Here is a 7,943-nt window from a genome sequence, read left to right as displayed (position 1 = left end):
GACAAGACAAGATGTTGTGTTCCTTCCGCATGAGTGTAGGGCCTGGGGAAATATGAAGCTGGAGAGGTGGGCCCAGCCCTCAGCTGAGCTCCATGTCCAGAGAGGAGAAACAGCTCGAGAGTGGTATAGGGGCAGCAACGGAAACACGGAAAACAGGCTTTGGGATTCAGTGTGAGAAGGAGAGGGTGGGATGATTTGAGAGAATAGCGTTGAAACATACACATTACCGTATGTACAACAGATGACCAGTGTAAGTCTGACATGTGACACAGGGCACCCAAAACCTGTGCTCTGTGACAGCCTGGAGGGAAGGGGTGGGGAGGGAAGGGGATGGGGTTTCAGGAGGGAGGGGACACGTGTACACCCATGGCCGATTCAGATTGATGTATGGCGAAAACCATCACACTATTATAAAATAATTATACCCCAATTAAAACAAATAAATCTAAAAAAAAAGTGGTGTGGGGAGAGGCAGGGAGTAGTGAAGCAGCATTCACCTTTCTTTGGGTTCAAATAGGAATGAAGTTTTATTTTTTTTGAATATTTATTTGGCTGCATCAGTCTTAGGTGTAGCACGCAGGATCTTTTGTTGTGGCGCAGGAACTGTCTAGCGGTGGCTCGAGGGCTTTGTCGCTCCGTGGCATGTGGGATCTTAGTTCCTTGACCAGGGATTGAACCTGAGTCCCGTGCATGGCAAGGTGGATTCTCAACCACTGGACCACCAGGGAATCCCAGGAACGAACTTTTAAAACTTTACTCCAGGTGCTTGGCAGATATAGGAAGTAGGATGTTGCTTATGTATCTACCCCTGGGGGTGCACGCTGTCTTCATGCCCAAAATTCTACCCAGGATGGGCAATGGAAAAAAAAAAAAAAAAAACACCTGGATTTTTTTCCTTTCTCCTTAGGTGGGTGGGTTGAAATATCCAACTGAAGCTGGATTCTGTCTTTAGCTACCTTCCTGGAAATGGGTGCCTCTTACTTTAAAATTGAACATGGTTAAGTCTTATTTTCTAAATTAAGGAGATTGTGCCTGGCCACATGTGAGGCTCTTGGTAAGTGATTTGTTGAAGGAAAGAGAGCAGGAAGGGAAGACGGGAGAAGGAGGGAAGGCCGGAAGAAAGGAAGAGATAAAGTCATGCTTTAGGTTTGGGCTGGGGGTGTCATCACACGGATTTGTGTCAGAAAGTGGCCCAGAAAGTTATGGAACAGTTCAGCTCTGGGAAGCGAGCGCCAGGGCTTTGGGTTGTGACGGAGGAAGCAGGGAGGTTATTTTGGTTCCAGATTTTCAAGGTTTGTGGTGGGAGGAGTAGAGCCGACCTTACTCTGTGACTGAGGGTAAGAAATGTCACCGTGAAGATGGAGTGAGATACCAGTGAGCTCTGGGACTCGCGTACCGTGACTCTCCCTGAAGAGTTGCTTAATTGCCTTTCTCTGAGGGCATAAATCAGTCAGATCCAAGAGACCCTTTGCTTTCTTCATTTACTGCTCTGCTTTAAGATCACTTCACTCTCTCCCTGGAGCCTCAGTCTCCCCCATTTGTCTGGGTGTTTGATGCTATTTGCCTTGTGCCCTGCGCTTGCGTTTTATTTATTGATTTAAAGAAATTTTTTTTGTGGGGGTTTTTGTCTACATTCTGTGGCCGCAGAAGAGATTGCTGTTGCTCTGACTAATGTACTTATATTACTCTTCCCAAAAGAAAAAGCTATGTAGAATGATATGTTAAGGATGAAAATAGAAATATAGTGATGTGATTGCCTAGATGTTTTGTGCTACTTCACTTATGTTTACATCATATTTAGAAATGTTTCTATTTACTGTGGTCTTTGGTCATGTCAATTCAGATGTTAGTGACATATTTCTTTGAGGCTTTCCTTTACATGATTTTTTTTTATACCATGTTTTCTTAAAATGTACAAATACTATATTCAAATGAAAGAAAATACAGTATTTGTAGATAAATTGTAGCTACTTCACAGTGATTTGGTGGTAGTCCCAGTATATTTATCAGTGTTTACTGAAGGGAAAAAATATCAAGATTTTTGATAAAAATCATCAAAGTATTAATGGTATATTACAAAGTAAAGATTTTCTTAAAGGAAAATTGCACCTATTTATCTTTTTAAGAGTAAGCCATGAAATTTTTTAAAAAACTTTTTATTTTGTCTTGGGGTATAGCTGATTAACGAACAATGTTGTGATAGTTTCAGTTGTACAGTGAAAGGACCCAGCCATATGTACACATGTATCTATTCTCCCCCAAACTCCTCTCCCATCCAGGCTGCCACATGACATTGAGCAGAGTTACATTGCTATACAGTAGGTCCAAGGTCAGGAGCAGCGACTACGCTTCACTGGACTGGCCATGCGGAGATAGCCCACGTCTAAGGTCAGAGAAACCACAGTAAGATGGTAGGCGCTGGAGCAGCTGTGAGGAGATATCCCATGTCCGAGGGCAAAGGAGAAGCCCCAGCAAGACGGTAGGAGAGGCGAATTCATGTTTAGAATCAAACCCCAGCCCTGCCAGAGACGCTCAGAGGGCTCAAACATACCTGTGTGCACCCGGACCCCGGGACCCCACAGAGACGGAGACAGAACTGTGTTTGAGCATCTCCTGTGGAGGGACGGGTTGGTGGTCTGCCGCAGGGGCAGGGGCTCTGGGTGCAGCAGACCTGGGCATGGCATAAGCCCTCTTGGAGGAGGTCGCCATTAACCCCACCACAGAGCTGCCAGAACTTACACAGGACTGGGAAGTAGACTCCTGGAGGGCACAACAGAACCTTGTGCACCAGGACCCAGGAGGAAAGAGCAGGGACCCCGTTGGAGACTGTCCCGGACTGGCCTGTGGGTGTCCGGGAGTGTCTGGTAGAGGCGCGGGTTGGTGGTGGCCTGCTGCAGGGTTGGGGCACTGAGTGTAGCAGTGTATGCATGGGATCTTTTGAGGGAGGTCAGCATTATCTCCATTACCTCCACCATAGTTTGGCCCCAGGTAAATAGCAGTGAGGTAACACAGCTCCACCCATCAACAGAAAATTGGATTAAAGATTTACTGAGCGTGGCCCTGCCCATCAGAACAAGATCCAAATTTTACCTCAGTCAGTCTCTCACATCACGAAGCCTCTTATCCTTCTCCATCAGAGGGCAGACAGACTGAAAACCACAATCACAGAAAACTAACCAATCTGATCTCATGGACCACAGCCTTGTCTAACTCAATGAAACTATGAGCCATGCCATGTAGGGCCACCCAAGACAGACGGGTCATGGTGGAGAGTTCTGACAAAACAGGGTCCACTGGAGAAGGGAATGGCAAATCACTTCAGTATTCTTGCCTTGAGAACCCCATGAACAGTATGAAAGGGCAGAAAGATAGGACACTGAAAGATGAACTCCCCAGGTCAGTAGGTGCCCAGTATGCTACTGGAGATCAGTGGAGAAATAACTTCAGAAAGAATGAAGAGACAGAGCCAAAGCAAAAACAACACCCAGTTGTGGCTGTGATTGGTGATAGAAGCAAGGTCTGATGCTGTAAAGAGCAATATTGCATAGGAACCTGGAATGTTAGATCCATGAATCAAGTCAAATTGAAAGTGGTCAAAGAGGAGATGACAAGAGTGAACATTGACATTCTAGGAATCAGCTAACTAAGATGGGCAAATTTAACTCAGATGACCATTATATCTACAGCTGTGGGCAGGAATCCTTTAGAAGAAATGGAGTAGCCATCATAGTCAACAAAAGAGTCTGAAATGCAGTACTTGGATGCAATCTCAAAAATCACAGAATGATCTCTGTTCATTTCCAAGGCAAACCATCCAATATCACAGTAATCCAAGTCTACGCCCTGACCAGTAATGCTGAAGAAGCTGAAGTTGAACGGCTCTACGAAGACCTGCAAGACCTTCTGGAAGTAACACTGCAAAAAGATGTCCTTTTCATTGTAGGGGACTCGAATGCAAAAGTGGGAAGTCAAGAAACACCTGGAGTAACAGGCAAATTTGGGCTTGGAGTACAGAATGAAGCAGGGCAAAGGCTAATAGAGTTCTGCCAAGAGAACGCACTGGTCATAGCAAACACCCTCTTCCAACAACACAAGAGAAGATTCTACACATGGACATCACCAGATGGTCAACACCGAATTCAGATTGATTATATTCTTTGCAGCCAAAGGTGGAGAAGCTCTATACAGTCAGCAAAAACAAGACCGGGAGCTGGCTGTGGCTCAGATCATGAACCCCTTATTGCCAAACTCAGACTTAAATTGAAGAAAGTAGGGAAAACCGCTAGACCATTCAGGTATGACCTAAATCAAATCCCTGATGATTATACAGTGGAAGTGACAAATAGATTGAAGGATTTGATCTGATAGAGTGCCTGAAGACTATGGATAGAGGTTTGTGACATTGTACAGGAGGCAGGGATCAAGACCACCCCCAAGGGAAAGAAATGCAAAAAGGCAAAATGGTTGTCTGAGGAGGCCTTACAAATAGCTGTGAATAGAAGTGAAAGGCAAAGCAGAAATAGAAAGATATACCCGTTTGGATGCAGAGTTCCAAAAAATAGCAAGGAGAGATGAGGAAGCCTCCCTTAGCGATCAGTGCAAAGAAATAGAGGAAAATAATAGAATGGGAAAGACTAGAGATCTCTTCAAGAAAATTAGAGATACCAAGGGAACATTTCATATAAAGATGGGCACAGTAAAGGACAGAAATGGTATGGACCTCACAGAAGCAGAAGATATTAAGAAGAGGTGGCAAGAATATACAGAAGAACTATGCAAAATAGATCTTCACAACCCAGATAATCATAATGGTGTGATCACCAACCTAGAGCCAGTTGTCCTGGAATTGGAAGTCAAGCGGGCCTTAGGAAGCATCACTACGAACAAAGTTAGTGGAGGTGATGGAATTCCAGGTGAGCTATTTCAAATCCTAAAAGATGAGGCTGTGAAAGGAAAGTGTTGCACTCAATATGCCAGCAAATTTGGAAAACTCAGCAGTGGCCACAGGACTGGAAAAGGTCAGTTTTCATTCCAATCCCAAAGAAAGGCAATGCCAAAGAACGCTCAAACTACCACACACTTGTGCTCATCTCACGCTAGTAAAGTAATGCTCAAAATTCTCCAAGCACGTTCAACAGTACATGAACTGTGAACTTCCAGATGTTCAAGTTGAATTTAGAAAAGGCAGAGGAACCAAAGATCAAATTGCCAACATCTGTTGGATCATCGAAAAAGCAAGAGAGTTCCAGAAAAATATCTACTTCTGCTTTATTGACTATGCCAAAGCCTTTGACTGTGTGGACCACAACAAACTCTGAAAAGTTCTTAAAGAGATGGGAATACCAGACCACTTGACCTGCCTCTTGATAAATCTGTATGCAGGTCAAGAAGCAACAGTTAGAACTGGACATGGAACAACAGACTGGTTCCAAATAGGAAAAGGAGTACATCAAGGCTGTATATTGTGACCCTGCTTATTGAACTTATATGCAGAGTACCTCATGAGAAATGCTGGGCTGGATGAATCACAGGCTGTAATCAAGATTGCCAGGAGAAATGTCAATAACCTCAGTTATGCAGATGACACCACCCTTATGGCAGAAAGTGAAGAGCAAAAGAGTCTCTTGATGAAAGTGAAAGAGGAGAGTGAAAAAGTTGGCTTAAAGCTCAACATTCAGAAAACTAAGATCATGGTATCTGGTCCCATCACCTCATGGCAAATAAATGGGGAAACAATAGAAACAGTGGCTGACTTTAGTTTTTTTTGGCTCCAAAATCACTTCAGATGGTGACTGCAGCCATGAGATTAAAAGACGCTTACTCCTTGGAAGGAAAGTTATGACCAACCTAGACAGCATATTAAAAAGCAGAGACATTACTTTGCCAACAGAGGTCCATCTAATCAAGGCTATGGTTTTTCCAGTGGACATGTATGGATGTGAGAGTTAGACTATAAAGAAAGCTGAGTGCCAAAGAATTGATGCTTTTGAACTGTGGTGCTGGAGAAGACTCTTCAGAGTCCCTTGGACTGCAAGGAGATCTGACCAGTCCATCCTAAGGAGATCAGTCCTGGGTGTTCATTGGAAGGACTGATGCTGAAGCTGAAACTCCAATACTTTGGACACCTGATGCAAAGAGCTGACTCATTGGAAAAGACCCTGATGCTGGGAGGGATTGAGGGCAGGAGGAGAAGGGGACAACAGAGGATGAGATGGTTGGATGGCATCACTGACTCAATGGACATGGGTTTGGGAGTTGGTGATAGACAGGGCGGCCTGGCGTGCTGCGGTTCATGGGGTCACAAAGAGTCGGAAACGACTGAGCGACTGAAGTGAACTGAAAGGACTATCTTCAACCTGGACTGCAGGACCATTATCAGGTACTCTTAACTAGCTCGTGCACAGTGAAATTGATGGGAATCGACTCTTGGATTAATTTCCACTCACAAAAAGCCCCATGCATTGGACTGGCCTTTAGAGAGGATGGCTGACCTCAAAATCACCTTTAAACAATGCTCAGAGGAGAGATGACACTCACACCAGGATGAGAAGAAGATGATATCAGAAGTAGACAGCTTGCTCAAGGTCCTTGACCTGACTCATATGATCATTTATAATGTTTTCTTGACTTCTTGAACCTTTGCGCATGAATGAAATGTTTTTCTATCATAGGCATGATCCTATGACATGCTTCCCCTGATAGCTCAGTTGGTAAAGAATCTGCCTGAAATGCAGGAAACCCAGGTTTGATTCCTGGGTCTGGAAGATCCACTGGAGAAGGGATAGGCTACCCACTCCGGTATTCTTGGGCTTTCCTGGTGGCTCAGCTGGTAAAGAATCTGCCTGCAGTGTGGGAGACCTGGGTTCAATCCCTGGGTTGGGAAGATCCCCTGGAGAAGGGAAAGGCTACCCACTCCAGTATTCTGGCTGGAGAATTCCATGGACTGTATAGTCCATGGTATCGGAAAGAGTCGGACATGACTGAGCAACTTTCACTTTGACCCTATGTTAGTTTTAAAAATCAGTCCGGTTGTTGGGTTCATAGCAAGTTACCTGTGCATAATACTTCTGGGTTACCTTGGGGGATTTCTACACTCCTAGGCTCTAACTCATTGGCCTTAAGGAAATTTAATTAAAAAAAAATTATAGTCCTTTTTAGGTCACTATTGATATTACTAGGTGGGATTTCCTCACCCAGCTCTGACCTTGGCCATAACTATGAGTTTTCCTCTTTCACTCAATTTCAATCAGAGTAACAGGCAAAATTTTAGCCAAAAAATTAAACCTTGCACACTTAGGGGATGGGTTTATGTAGTTAGGGATTTCCTGGTGGCTTAGACAGTAAAGTGTCTGCCTGCAGTGCGGGAGACCCGGGTTCGATCCCCGGATCGGGAAAATCCCCTGGAGAAGGAAATGGCAACCCACTCCAGTATTCTTGCCTGGAAAATTCCATGGATGGAGGAGCCTGGTGGGCTACAGTCCATGGGGTCGCAAAGAGTTGGACATGACTGAGCGACTTCACTTTCACTTTCACTTTATGTAGTTAACACCAGGCTATGGGAATTTAAGTTTAAAAGCTCCTCTGTGTTGGAAACAATTAAATGCTAAAGATTATCCGTCTAGTAACATTAGGAAAGTAAGTTGGGTGCCTATGGGCAATGCCAATACATAATTTTCCTTAAAGATAAGGACTAGTACAGAACAGACTAAGTCAGGTTATACTGGGGATATACTGGGCTACACCTAATGGAAGTTATCGACTTAAATTCTTTATGACCTTAACAATACTGCTAGTTATATTATTTTCTATGCTGCCTGTTTCAGAAATTTGCTGTTTCTTACATTACCAAATGTGTGACTGAGCCTCTGATAAAGTGATGATATGTAGTTCCATATGAGATCAAGAATTGTAACAGTGTAACTCTAGATATGGGGAGAAGCAAC

The sequence above is a fragment of the Cervus elaphus genome, chromosome 18 (genome assembly GCF_910594005.1).
Source record: "Cervus elaphus chromosome 18, mCerEla1.1, whole genome shotgun sequence".
Taxonomy (NCBI): Eukaryota; Metazoa; Chordata; class Mammalia; order Artiodactyla; family Cervidae; genus Cervus; species Cervus elaphus.
Note: the sequence above shows the minus strand (reverse complement) of the source record.